General features: G+C 40.7%; 1 pseudogene; it reads right to left on the reverse strand.

The window, feature by feature from the left end:
* Positions 1-665: 665 nt before the first annotated feature.
* Positions 666-8,010, reverse strand: LOC121156484 (annotated as a pseudogene).
* Positions 8,011-15,458: the final 7,448 nt, after the last annotated feature.

A 15,458-nucleotide genomic window follows, 5' to 3' on the forward strand; every position in this document is an offset into this window, starting at 1 on the left:
GATTTGTTTCTTATGTGAGAGCCCTAGAAACAGGTTTTTGACTTTTATGATGATGTTATCTGCTAGCCACTTGCTATATAACCTTAGGAAAGCCACTTTACCCCTCAAAGTATCAGGTTCTCCTGTGAAAGTCAGAATGACATTAGCGTCAACTTTAGCGGATTCCGTGAGGGTTTACAAATGTATATGTACACACACACAATATATATATATAAACTGGTTTTATAAATACATATATAAACTGGGGTTTTATTGAGTCTTAAATTTTTATGTAATAAAAAGTAAAAGTCCTTGTCCAACCACCCTTGTGGGGCATCTGTCTGTATGTCTCTCATGCAGATCACTCAAGTTAATGAGGAAAAAAGAACTGGGGACCCAAGTCTGAGGTTATAAATAATAGAAAATAAAAGCTCTTCCGTCTCCAGCGGGGCACTAGATGAGAGGATGGGAGGACACGGTGGGGTGGGGATGGGCAGGGCAGAGCAGAGCAGGAACGGTCCCCCCAGCCCTGTTCAGGACCCTCCCAATCAAGGTGCTTGGCAGAAATTCCCCAGCTCCCCCAAGGGATAGGGGGCTGGTGGGGGGGAGCTGGGACTGCTCCGGGCTGCGGGGAGGGGGAGGGAGGAAAGAGACATAGATCACTCTTCCCTCCACTCATGGAGGTCTCAGATCGTGGCCAGGACAATCTTCAGTTCCCCGGGGGGCGGGGGGGGGAGCTACTGGGAGGGATGAGATTGAACTCATTAAGTCAAGAGACAGTCGGAGGTCACTGAGAGGTGGGGAGGCAATGGGGAGGGGGGCTGCTGGATCACAACTGAGCAAGGACGGAGGGAAGCAAAGGACAGAGCCAGGAGCAAGCCCCTGGCGACGGCAAGTGTGGCTTCTGCCACCCTACATACTTCACAGACAGGTGCAGGTCGGCGGGCGCTCTGTGGGACAGCCCTGCCTCCAAGACCCCTCACTCCCCACCCAGAACCCGTGCACCCTACCCCACCTGCAGCCCCTCAGCTCTTCCATGCCAAATTCCCCCAGCTAACGAGAACTCACGAATCCTGTCATCGGCTCCTCCTGGAAATCCAGGCGCCTGGCCAGGCTGCTCACCTTGGGGTGTCCCATGTAGGGGTAGGGTGAGGGTGTGGAAGCTGAGAGTGCAAGCACCCCACTCTGGGGCACTGCGCCTTGCCGGGGGTGGGGTGAGCATGGCTCTGGGGTGAGTGCAGGGCATCACCTGGGGCGGGTGGGGAGCCCCAGGGTGAGAGGGCTGGGCTGCTGTGATTCCAGTTTGGACATGGGCCTGGATAGCATGGGCCATATTGGTGAAGCCGTGGGGCAGCTGCTGGTGGGGATGGATGACATACACAGCGGCTGGCTGGGGGAAGCTGCTCTGAGGGGACTGGGCAGACGGGCCAGGGTGGCGTGCCTGTCAGGGCCCCTGGTTGGTACAGGTTCTGCTGAGGCTGTCCACGGCCCAGGTGTGGGGCCTGCCCCGCCTGATGCTGCTGAACAGGACTGGGGGCCGCATGTTGTGACTGCGGCTGGCTCCCGGTTGGCGTGGTTGCCTACTGTGGTTGGTGGGCACGGAGCTGTGTGGCATGGTGCGGGTAGGACTGGTGAACAGTGGCATAAAGTGCTTGGCGGGTGGGCTGCTCTGCAGAAGGGTATTAAGGGGTAGAGGATGACACAACGGCCTGGGGATGGCTACCTGACGTCAGCATGCGTGGATTGCTTTGAAGCATGGGGGCAAACACGGGCTGTGAGGGGTAGTGGACCATGGGTTGCATCATAGCAGGCTGGCCTTGGAATTGCTGGGGGTTGTAGGGGATGTAGGAAGAATATGGTGTGTCAGCCACCAGAGCTGGGCCTGCAGCAGCAGCCTGCATCATGGGAGAGGCTGAGGCTGGCTGGTGTTGATCCGAGCGCTGTGGAGGCAGAGAGCCTTTGGTTCCCTGGCACTTGCCCTGCTGTCCAGGTACTGAATTAGACAGAGGATATAGATACATCTGGGGTGCCTGCACAGCTGGTCCCCTGTGAATCTGAGGTATGTAGGAGATGTGCTGGAGGCTGTAGAGTCCACTCTGGCCTGTTGTCAGCACCGGGATGGAGGGAATTGAGTGAGTTCGGGCCCCGGAGAAGTCGGGGAGAAGTCGGGAAGAAGTTATCTCCCTTCAGGAGGCCCACATGGGGGCTGCCAGTTTGGCTAGGGCAGGACGGCTGGGGCTGCGCAGGCCCCTCAGTGCCCCCGCCGCTGCCAGGGATGCCTTATCCTCTTTATCCCACACAGCCTCCGTCTTGGAGGAGACCGGAGAACCCAGGAGCTCGGAGGCCAACAGACCGTCCACCTCCTTCTCTTTCCCTTTGGCCTCCTCCTTTAAGATCCGAGGGGGAAAGGCATCCAGATCTTGCAAGGAAGGATTTGAGCTTCTTCCATCCCATGTGGTAGATCCAAACAGGGGAGGATGACCTCAGAGTTCTCAGCGTCCGAAGGCACCCTAATTCCTCATGATCTCATTGGCAGTTGGGATGTAGTCCTTGGTGTCCATACTAATAGTCCTTGGTGAAGATCCGGGAGTGTCCAAGGTTGGGATACAAGCCTCTCCTGTCCACCTGCTCCACGCTGGGGTCCTCCCCTGCTCTGTGCTTATGACCTCCTGTTAAGAGGCTGTCAGAATTGCTCTTGATCCCCCCTGTATGACTTTGTAGTTTTACTATTGTCTAATGCTGATTTGAGTCTGTTGTTTATAAGTTACCTGTTTTATTGCTAAACTCTAGGCTTCCCTATAACACTATAAGCACCAACCCCACCCCATGCTTCTACTTGCTGAGACCATAAGCAATAGTCTTTAACTCCTCCTTGTTTCACACAGCACATTCATAACCTTTAGGAAAATCCATTAGATCTACCTTCAAAACAAAGATATAAATGGAATTCAACAGATTTCACCATCGTCTGTTTCTGCTAAAGTCCATGTCATCTGCCGTTTCAGATTACATCAGTGTGTCATCATTGTAGCCTTGTGGCTATCTATTTGTTTTGTTATTTCCAAACTGTTTTCAACACCAAACCTTCAGTGATCATTCCAAAATGTTGACTCAGAGCCTACTCTCTTATAATCCATTCAACTGTTTCTCATTACTCAAAATCAAGTATTTACCACGTCAATCAGGTCCCTAGTGATTTGTTTATTCTCTCTCTCTCACTCACTCTCTCTCTTTCCTAAAGTCAGATATACAAAAAGAAGAAGAGACAGAGAGGAAGATCTTCTGACTGATGAATTACTGCTCAAGCAGTCACAATGGCCAGAGTTGAGCCAATCCGAACTCAGGAGCCAGGAGCCTCTTTCAGGTCTCCCATGCAGGTGTAGGGTCCCAAGGCTTTGGGCTGTCCTTGGTTGCTTTCCCATGCCACAGGCAGGGAGCTGGATGGGAAGCGGGGCCGCCAGGAGCCAAATGAGCTCCCATAAAGGATCTCCACAAGTGCAATATGAGGACTTTAGCCACTAGGCTCCTGTGCTGGGTCCCCCATTCTCTATTTTTTAATTAAAGATTTATTTATTTATTTATTTATTTATTTATTTATTTATTTATTTATTGTTGAAAAGGCGGATATACAGAGAGGAAAGACAGAGAGGAAGATCTTCCGTCCAATGATTCACTCCCCAAGTGAGCGCAACGGCCAGTGCTATGCCAATCCAAAGCCAGGAGCCTCTTCTGGGTCTCCCACGCGGGTGCAGGGTCCCAAAGCTTTGGGCCATCCTTGACTGCTTTTTCCCGGGCCACAGGCAGGGAGCTGGAAGGGAAGCGCGGCTGCTGGGATAGAACCGGCGCCCATATGGGATCCTGGGCGTGCAAGGCGAGGACCTTAACCACTTGCGCCACAGCGCCACCGCGCTGGGCCCAAGATTTATTTATTTAAAAGTCAAATGTTATATCATAGAGAAATGAATGGTATTGGGGAGAGAAAGGGGGGAGAGAGAACTCTTGGGTTTGACAAGACCTCTTGAACCATGAATGAGCTCCATAGATGAGCTGTATGTCCTCTGGGAAATTAGGACAGGAATAATTTAAATGAGAAGTGTAGTAAAAAGGAAAACCTTATAAAAACCAGAGAAAATTTCTAGATTTATTTTCAGATGGTTAACTGACTGATCCACTCCTTCATTCACTGCTGATGTCAGATATTGTACAAAACGTGACTGAAGAACATAATAGTATGCCTGCTCCCCTGGGTACCAGTGCTTTTGAGTTGGATCAGGTATATTTAAATAAGCATTAGGAAGGCAAATCTTGAAAAAATAAATTTATTAACCAGTAGAGAATTAATGGAGGGAGAGGAAGAGAGTGAGCACTATGTCAGAGAAGTACGGGAATACACATGTTCTGCCGTACAGTTAGTCAGTTAGGCAAACAGCAGAAGGTTATGGGAGGGTGAAAAAGGAGAAAGAGAAATGGAAAAATGAACTAAGCCAAATAATGGATCATATACTAGGATTTGAACATAAAAGTACTTTGCTGAAGAAAACTTTTTTTTTTTTTACTTATTTTCCTTTCTTTACTTTGTGCAACTATTCTTTGTTGCTGTTGTTCATACATTCTTTAGTCCTTTCTTTTTTTTTTCTTTTTCTGTTAAACCTAAGAACTTTCAGTGAAGCTCCAAAGTCACATTCATCTTGTTAGAGATTGATGTCTGTTATTCACATCTACAGATTCTAAGCATTTGATTATGAGAAATATCAGTAAGATGTTTACATCAGCTCATGTCTCATTCAAGGATGGATATAAGTGAGGGACAAAATCCAACTACAATGTACCAGTATAGTGTGGGAGATCAATGTAAGACTAAGAATAGGTTCTGTTACATCTGAGGCAAGTTTTGGTTCTGTTCAAAGAGCACACACACACACACACACACACACAGAATGATACTTCCAGAATTCACATTACCTTTTAGTTCCATTTTTAATAATCTTTTTGAAGCAGACTCATGTGTATATACATATATATGGTGAACTCAATGTACAAAATGTATATATATTTGTATATAATGTGTGTGAATGTGTGTATAGTGAATTCAACTACAGAATATCTTATTTGCAAAACAAAATATCAGATCATGATGAAGCAACCATTTTAATTTTAAATCATTCAAAGGGAGTATTGAAGTTTACGTGATATAAACAAAATCCAAGGTCAAAAGAAAAGATAAATTTATTTCAATAACCTTTGGTGAATTTGACATAAATATAGGGCGAAATAATGAAAACTCCCTGAAAATTCTGGGATGCCAAAAATTCTTTTTTTAATAAACGATGAATGTCTTGGGACATTGCTATGACTAATCGAACAGATCCTTTTTTTGCAGTTGTCAGGCAACTGGGATTATTCAGCAGATGTGTGTAGATGGGCACATCAAGTCAACAGCAGCAGGGACCTGTTCTTTAGTTAGCACATTGCTGCAGAGAGAAGCCAGAAATGTGAGGAGCTCAGGATGAGGCGATGGACTCATTTCAGATGATGCTCAGAATCTGCAGTAATGGAATTCTGGTCACGTCCATCTGAGTTCAGATCTGCTTTGATTTAATCAGCTTGCAGAACATTAGAGTTGAGAACAGCCATGAAGATCCAGGCCTCGACATACATAATTTATTTTCCTTAAATGAGTTTTTGAAATAGGCAATAGTGAGCACACAGCATATACACAAATAGCTTCAGTGTTTAAAAGGCCTGCCCCTCCACCTCAGGTGTACCACAAACACAGAACAATTTCAGCTTTTGAGCATATTTTCAGCCTGCTCTATTTTGGCAAACTATTTAAGCATAGCTTTTTCTGAAATAGGGCCTACCCACCCTTGTAGAATTGGACAAGTCACAGTATCCAGCACGCATCTCCCTAGGTACGAAGCAAGCTCAGCACCAGCTCACTCAGTCCTCCTGTGAAGAATTCCAGTGCAACTGCTCACAGCGAGCACAGCAGAAAGAAAGATTTAAAACCCCGGGGTTTTGGAAATACTATTTTCAATGATTTTAGAAAATTCCATCAAAAACATTTCCTATTTCTCTGTTTTGTGCCAAGAGTAGAAAGAATAAAATTTGAAAGCAATTAAATGACTAAAGAGATAAGCATGGCAAGCAAATCTGAAACACACTGTCATTTTTATGACCTGAGATATTTAGACATCAGCAGTCCTAATGTCAGAGTTTTGACCAACACTAGAGTAATTTATTTTAATTATAATCCCTGGCAAGTGGCACAGCAAAGCTGAGCCTGTTTGAATTTTATTCATGACTTTTGGACTCATGAAGATAGTTAATAGGGTAACACAAGAAAAATGTATTCCCTTAAAATTATTTCAAGAAGGACTTCAGAGTGGCATTTTTGTTTATGCAAAGCATATGCCTGCAGATAACATACACATTTGGTCTTATGGTTTTTTGTGGTTATTTCTGACATTGGAAAAGGAGAGCCTGGTTTTCTGAGGTGATGATATTTTTAGTGCAGCATCATCAAAAAGCAATTCCTTGCTTATTTGGGATTAAAACCTAGTGATGTCTCCCTTGTGACTCATTCAGGATTCAGCTGGGGCTCTAGGCTCATCTGCCTGGGCAGCACACTCATGAATCCTTAATTCCATTTGAACTCAGCAATGCCAGAGTCACTTTCCATCAAGCTGCCCTCTCAGCTGAACTGCAGCAGCCTCTCTGTGTAAAGCATCACACTCCCACTCAAAGATTGATTGGGTGTTAGGTCAGGGCCACCAAGAAATGAAGGTCAAACTCGGCACCTGGAGTTCATTTTAAGACCTGTTACCTTCAGTATGCTTTTTGACTTCTTGAACTGATGCACAAGAAATTTTCAGAGATTTATCTATATCTTAGTGAACTAGCCTCATTGGCATATCATCACTGATAATCCAGTGAATTATTAATGCATTATTCTCACTCTTTCTATGTATAGTAAAACAATTGAAACAGAAATGACAAGGTGAGGCCAGAGTAGTGCAATGTGTAGCCTGCCTTGTATCATGGTATCTTTCTAATTCCTGAGTTATGTTCTTCTCTGGGTGTCTGGAGTGACAACCAAATGTTCTACATGGTGTGTTGCTCTAGGTTCTAGTTGCTGCAACTAAGTCCAGAAACCTAGGCATTCATAGGGTTCCTGCTAGGAGTCCAAGTGAAGCATATATGTTCAAAACATGAGAACTTGACTCAAACCTTGTAACCAAGCCAGAAGACCACATACAAAGTAGCAAGAGGAACGCAGCAGAACAACAAGGGTTGGAGTTAGGAAGCTGCACTGAAGACAGTTACCAAGAAAAGGACTGCTCTGATGGTGACATTTTAAGCTTGTTTCCCACAGAGTTGCATATCTTAGTTGGTTTCCATTCCAAGCATTGAAGAGAGGGATTGGAAATATGTAATCCTGGGAAGGTTGAAAGCTTATTTAGAATATTGAATTATATGATTAAATTTCCCCCACTGGCCTTTTTGTAGGTGGTGCTAGAAAATGATCCAATGTGGTCTTTGCTTTATGAAATTCACCAGATGCAATGGGAAACAGGAATGCAAAATTTCAAAGTTACAATACTTTCAAGGTTGTCAGAAGTAACTGTCTCATTCTACCCAGAGGATAGTAATAATATCTATCATGTATGAAAGACTCATTGTGCACCAAATACTATGTTAAATGTTTTACATGCATTACAATTTTTCCGCATCAGGAGTTTGGGGTTGGCACTATTATTTCTACTTTATTAGTCAGAAGTTTTAGACGTTAAACAACATTCAGTATTGTGTTGTAAAGATACATGAAAGTGTTTCTTTGGGAGTTTTTATTAGAGAGATGTAGATTATCTGACTTTGCCTATATATTCTGTGTCATGATACATTCAAATAGCAGAAAGTTAAACTTGTAACTGCTACTATGGGACTACACTTACCGTGATCATTCGGGGAAATATAACAAGAGGGAAAAATTGAGTAGGAGGAAGGGGATGGGAAGGGAGGAATCTCCATACCTGCAAAACTGTATCATGGAAGATGGTTAAATAAGTAAATAATTCCATTATGCAAAAGAAGATTTTAAAAGTGATAATTATAATTTAAATTTACATAATTTGCTAGTGGATAAATATGAATCTATGATTTATTTCCTGATATGCATTTTAAGATAAATGCTAAGGAATGTGAAATTTACCAGAAATATTAGGAATGATTTAGAGATTAAATTTCCATGCTCTGTGATCAAGTTTCTCCTTGCCTCCTTCCAATGAGTCTGCTTAGACTGAACCTTGTGTTTCAAAGTGGGTAGTATGTACATACTCTGGTTTCAGACATCTTGGTGCCAAAAATGGGGAAACTTGGAGTCTCTGATGTACCTTATGTAGTTCTGTCAATGAACAGTTGCAATGACAAAAATAACAGCAGACAGTTTTTCAGTTGAAGAAGAAATTATGAGATTAATCAAACATCGAAAAACTATCATGTGAAGGGAAAAAATAAGAATCCTCCCATATGAATTTATTGGACACAACCTAACCAATGATAAGAAATTTAAAAAGCAAAATGTTTCTTGGTAAAAACGATTTCTATCAGCTAAAGCTAACACCTTGGTATCATATGAGTTTTTCATCACAAGACTTATTCACACAGCAGTTGTGTCACCTGTGGAGAATGGTGGCTTTGAAATTAGGGTTTATAAGAATCACATGGGCTTTTTGATAAATCATATTTATGCGAATGGCAGACAGGATTTTACTCAGCAAGTGAGTCCTGGTATCAGCTCTCTGCAGGAGCCCCATATAGGTAAGAAACACTGACATAAAAATTGTAAAAGTTATTGGTAGTTTTAAAGAGGAAGTTAGATTATAAAACAAAATCCTTCTAGCTTTTCCTGTGCCATGTAATTTTACTACATTCAGAAATTCAATTTTTCATATAGCAGTTGTCACATAATTTTGTATTTGGTTGCGTTTGTCTTTCTGGGAATTATTTCTCTCATCCAACCAATATCTACTGAGCATCTGTTATGAACCAGGATTGTTCTACGCACTGGGGAGACATACTAGAACAAAGAAGACAAAGCAAACTGTCCCAGGGAAGCTGGCGATCCCTAAAAACAGATTCAAAAATAAATACTTTTTTCACAAATGTTTTTCTTTGTGCAACCAGAGGCAAATTCTTTTGGGCAAGATTTCTGTACTATTTAACACTTCTCAGGTATCTAGAGCAAGGTTGTACAATAATAAGACGTAAAACATACATTTTAAAGCAGGAATGAATCGTTAAAACAGGAATAGACACAAAAAAAAACCCAGCAAAATGTATGTTTTCTGCTATAAATTGGTCTAAAACGTGGTTTTTCTAGGGATTTCCTTACACTTTATTATGTAGAAGTTTTGTAGGTCAATGATTTTCTGTCTGTATTAATAGGTTTTCCAAGTTTGGGGGATTAGGGCCTTAAAGTGTAATGAAAAAACACAAGCTATCAAAACCAAAGATGATGCTTTTGTGGCATGCAAGAAATATCTGCAATTTTTATTAGAAATGAATGCACTAGATAATTGAATAACTCTTCTTTTGTGGGTCACAGGTTCTCTAGCGCAGCCATCGTACAATGAGAACATCAATAGACAATTCAAAAATGAATGCATGTATTTTAATATAACGCTTTTGTAAGAACAGGTAAAAGGTTGGATATGGACCTTTATAGTTTGCAGACTGCTGCTACAAATGAAACATTTGCAAGACCTGAAAGACTCTGCTCAGAGAAAACAAAAGGAAAAGACTATTAATATTTTCAAATATTTGAGTTACTTCTACATAGAAAAGTAATCTGACCTATATTCCTTGATAGGATTGAAGACCAATGAGTGGAAGTTTTATGTCAGGTGACTGTTGCCAAATATTCAATAATTTTTCAAATCTAATTTTCCACGGTGTTATAGTTTACTATCACTGAGATGTCCAAGCAAATAAGAAAGGCCCACTGGTTGGAAAGTTCCAGAGCAGACACAGGTCTCTGATGAACAATCAGACCGGTTGTCCCTTAAGATCTTTGCAGTCGGGAGCTTGTGGTTGACACAGAATTTAAGGCATAAAGCAGGGCACAGCATCATCTTAGGCTTTAGTCCCATAGACACTGGCAAATGAGACCCAGCACTGCTAAATCCATTAATGAATGAGAAAAACAAATCCTGCTCTGTATTACATACCCATTTAATAACTAGCTGAAAAATAACTAAAGATTAACAATGGGTTAAATTGGCCCTATTTTTAATGAGTTTGATTCAGAGACTTTTAAGATTGTATCTGATTAGTGAGTTAACTATATGAAAACTGGGTGTATTTGTTTCAATGACAAATCAAAGAGGAGAAACCAGATTCTGCTCCATCTTTTATTTCAAGAAATTGACATTTTTTGGTCTCCGTTTTGATTTCTTATAAAATCCTTTTGTGTGTCTTATGTTTTGTATTTATACAGTTGTAAATGTTAAAAGCAACAATACTGCTAGATGGATGTGTAGATCCATAAAATTAACAAACTGTGATCTATTCACAGCCTTTTATTCCACTGATAAAAATGAAAAACAGACAATGTCTGAAAGAAGAACATGACAAGGGGCTAAATGGTCTAAAATTTGTGGCTATCCTTAACATGCAATCCATATGTGCCAAAGGGACAAATCCTCACTCAACTAGAGCTCGGTTGCCACCTCCCAGTGGAAGGTCGGGAGGGGTGAGTGGTTCCAATCAATATCCAGTTGTTAGAGTAACAGCCATGTCGGTTCTGGATGGCCGACTGGGCAAAAACATGTTTGTTCTGCTTAATGTGACAGTGTCGTGTCAAATTAACAGCCACGGTGGCAGGAGCAAGCTTGCTTAATGGGTTGCAGTCAGTTCCACAGAGAATTTATCATCAACATGCAACTGAGAAGAACTCAAACCTCATTATCAGGGTTTATTTGTAGATAATAACTGAAGACACACCGTGCACCTACAACAGGATTTGTTTGCTTTCTTAGCAACTGACGTTCATATTCCTGATTGAATCCTGCCCTTTGCAACTCCTATACACTCTACGATCATGCTTACTCTGTATTTAAATATACCAAGTGAAGTGTAATATGTAGCCAGGTTTGCTGAGATTATTTAGTAAGATGGGATGGTCATTTGAAACAGCCATGTATTAAATGTGCAGGGAAGTGAAGGGATAGAAACCCCCCTCCCACATTATTGTTTCAACTATCCCACCTTACTCGTGAAGTTTTAAATACACTCTTAAATCTGGAATTTTAAACTACTTTCCAGATTCTTCCTTAAGCAAGGTGGTGTTTTGTCCACATGCCATATATATATAAATATATATATATATATATATATTTAATTGAAATACTTTCTGCCACTTAGAAATTAGAAAAATGTTACATTCAGTTCTGGATGCTTTGCTTTAATGAAAAATTCAGAAGAGTTGGAAGCTTAAGCCAGCTTTTTCACACAGCAGTGTTTGTCTGGAGCTGTGACAGGCCGTGGCTTTTAAATGGTGTGACTGTTCTCCATAGGGCCTACTGTGCCTGTTTTATTCATTTGTAAACTGACTAACCTCTTTAAGCAGTGATACTTTCTATCTCTTATATAAAGGTTAAATCTTGATTTTCCTCACTAGACACATGGATGCAAAATTCAGTTTTATGGCATTACTATTCCTGAGTATTGTGAAGTTACTCTTTATTTTGTTCTTCCTCTAGCCATCCTGCCTTCCCCAAAAATCACTGCAGTGTCCAGACTTCTTCACAGGAGACCACGAGAATGAGAGAGAACATTTTAGGGAAAATTGGAAAACAAACTGGAAGGCAGCACATGCCCAGTGGTTGACTCTGAACCTACAAGATATTCATCTGTAAGATGAAAAATCAGGATAAGGAACCCTTTGTGTCCATGATTCTGCGGTTGAGAGCATGTCTAACCTTGGCTTAATTAACTTTTTATATATGGTTAGTTCTCTTGTGTCCTCTGGCTCTGTATATATATATATACATATATGTATGTATATATATGTATATATATATGTATGTATATATATATATATACATACTGTATGTATATATATATATATACTGTATGTATATACTGTATATATATACTGTATGTATATATATATATATATATGAAGCAACTTATTAGACAAGAAACTAATCAATAGGAGATAGTGCGAGATTTTAGGGAATATAGATTTATTGATATAATTGACATAAATATGATAGCAACAAAGCAATCCTCTGTGGGAAGGTTCATTTCATAATAATTTTGCTAAGATTTTGAAAGTAACACACAAATAACCACTTTTTTAAAAAAGTATAAAATAGCTTAGAGTGATTATATTTTAAAAATGAAACCTCTGGCCAGTGCATGGGTTTTCAAACCAATAAGCCACAACCTGGAGTAAAAACAACTTTTGCTTCTGAGGAATCCAAGGGTTCCAACAGTAAAACCCTGAGCCAACAACAGTCTACTATATATTTTTTTAAAGATTTATTTATTTATTATTGGAAAGGCAGATACACAGAGAAGAGAGATAGAGAGGAAGATCTTCCATTCAATGTTTCACTCCCTAAGTGGCCACAACTGCTGGAGCTGAGCCAATCTGAAGCCAGGAGCCAGGAGCTCTTTCAAGTTTATCACGTGGGTATAGAGTCCCAAGGCCTTGGGCCGTCCTCTACTGGTTTCCCAGGCCACAGGCAGGGAGCTGAATGGGAAGCAGAGCTTCTGGGATTAGAACCGGCGCCCATATGGGATCCCGGGCGTGCAAGGTGAGGACCTTAAACACTACGCAATCTCGCCGGGCCCAACAGTCTACTATATTTTCATCATTGAAAACAAGCAACCCCTCTCCACACAAACACACATGCACACTGTTAGCTTAATGTTCAAGAATTCCATAATATAATTTGACACGGGACTCAAATGCATGATGGAGGTGGGCATTTGGCACAGTAGTCGAGACACCTGCATCCTTTATTAAAGTGACTCAATTCAAAATTCAGTCAAAATCCTGACTTCAGTTTCCTGCCAATAGGTTCTTCCACAAGGCAACGGCTGTGACTCAAGTGATGAAGTTCCTTCAATTCACATAGGAGACTTATATCTAGTTCTTGGCTTCTGACTTGTGTTCCAGCATAGCCCTGAAAATTGTGAGCATTTGGGAAGTGAGCCAATGGTAAGGGGCTCTCCATCCCACTGCCTCTGTGTGTCCCAAATAAAGAGGTAAACATTAAAACAAAATCAGAAGTTGTTAGGGGTAGCTATGATGGCTCAATGAGCTAATCTTCTTCCTGTAAGCTCTGCCTCCCATATGGACACCAATTCATATTCCAGTGGTTCCACTGCCCATTCAGCTCCCTGCGTATCACCTTGGAAAGCAATCGAATATGGCTAAAGTCCATGGGTCCAAGCAAGACCTGGAAGAAGCTCCTGACTCCTGGCTTCCAATCAGCTCAGTTCTGACCATTACCATCATTTAAAGAGTAAACCCGCAGACGGCAGATTTTTCTTTTTGTCTCGTCTTCTCTCTGTTGATCTGCCTTTCCAAGAAAAATAAATATTTGAAAAAGCAAAATTTGCTCAGGACATGGAAATACAGGTATTCTGTGCTGAATTCATTCATCTTTATATAATAGAAATTATATGATAAAACAAGAAATCCTGAGGCAGCTTTTCTATTGCAATTTGCTTAAAACGGTGAAAGAATCTTTTCATTTTTCTCATTAAAAGTCAACCCCCAAATAGCAGAAATCCAAACCTGTGTTTTTAAAGTATTTTTAAAAATACTTTAAAAATAGATTAGTCTGTGAGAGAGAAAACAAAATTCAAAATAAAAGTGAACATATAATTATATAATTTGAAATATATCCACTCTGAACTCAACTGACACTTAGCAATTTGCTGATGTTTTTCTCTCTGAAAATAGATAAGTCAGAAACAGATGCAAAACCTTTCAATTTAACTTAATTTGAAGGTGAGGAGAAGCACTGAAATGACTTCCAAGGAGATAATGATAGACTGGACACTGACATTCTTCCAGACATTAAGTCATTTGCACTTCCCTTTGACAGGTAGAAAGCTTCAAAAATTAATTGTGGGAGTCAGACTGATTTACCCAAGATAATCCAGAAGCTGAAAGAATATTTTCTGTCAAAGGCTTAACAGTAAATCAAGTGTAGCTGTTAAAATGTCCAAAAAAGAGCAAGCTAATGTGGTAATATATTCTGAATTCTAAGATGCAGCAGACTTTAGAGATATTAATGAGAAAAAATGACGAGAAACTAGAAAATACTAGGTTTTGTAAAAAGACATGATTTTAATCATTGGCTTTCTAAATAAAACCTTAACTAAACAGAAGAGTTGAGGAAAAATAATAGCCACACAAATGAGATTTTATTTGGCTAGAAAATAAGCTACTTTCTTGTGTTTTTAATCTTACTACTGAAAATGTTAAGGGACACTCCTTTTTAAACTCAATTAGCATTTTGTTTTTGGACATGTGGCGTGTGGAGCAAAGAAGGATGCAAGCCAGGTGATTACCATAAGTAAATAATCCCAGTTGCCTGGATGGAAACCTTAGATGCAGTAAGTAGACTACACTGACTACAGGTGAGGAGTTCTAAAGATTTATTTATTCCTTTGATAAGAGCTTGGAAATAGAGAGGGTATTGGATATCAGCAATATTTTTCTAGTTAATCTCCTAGACCTTCTGTATCTACTAGAAAAGCTTGAACCGCATAGACTGGCTCATACAAATCCTGTTGGTCTGGAAACACATAGGAAGGACACTGCGATCAGATTTTAAGTGCCAGGAACTAACTTCTTCTGGAAGCCCTCATTTGAATAATGCTATGAAAAGGAAATGTTTTCAATTTTTATAAAACTTATACCTATCTGTGAGATATTATGTAAGATTTTATTACATGTATACCTTGTTTAATGCCCGGTTAGGGTTAATATATTTATCATTTCAAGAATTTAGCATTTGTTCACAGGGAAAGCATCCTAAAATTTCATTTTCCAGTGTTTTAAATAGAGAAAAACAAAGCAAATCTAATGTATGTTCACTCTACTGTCCAACAGAATTGCAGAACTTTCTCTTACCTGCAATATCCAACTGCCTATCAATCTTTCTGAGTTTATTTGTGTGTGCGTGTGTGTGTGTGAGAGAGAGAGAGAGAGAGAGAGAGAGAGAGAGAGAGATGGCAGAAATCACTTGAAATTTTCTGGAGAGAAATCTTCTGTCTGATGTTCCGCTAACCTAGATGGTTCTACAAATAGGTTTAGGCCAGACCAAATTCAGGAGCCAGAAGCTCCATTTAGTTCACCCTCAAGGGCAAATGGCCCAAGCAACTGTCCATCCTCTATTGTTTCCCAAGACATTCAGTAGGGAGTTGGACTGGAAATGCAACAGCCAGGGCTT

Source organism: Ochotona curzoniae, unplaced genomic scaffold, assembly GCF_017591425.1.
Source record: "Ochotona curzoniae isolate NIBS_2020 unplaced genomic scaffold, NIBS_Ocur_1.0 contig_3432, whole genome shotgun sequence".
Classification (NCBI taxonomy): domain Eukaryota; kingdom Metazoa; phylum Chordata; class Mammalia; order Lagomorpha; family Ochotonidae; genus Ochotona; species Ochotona curzoniae.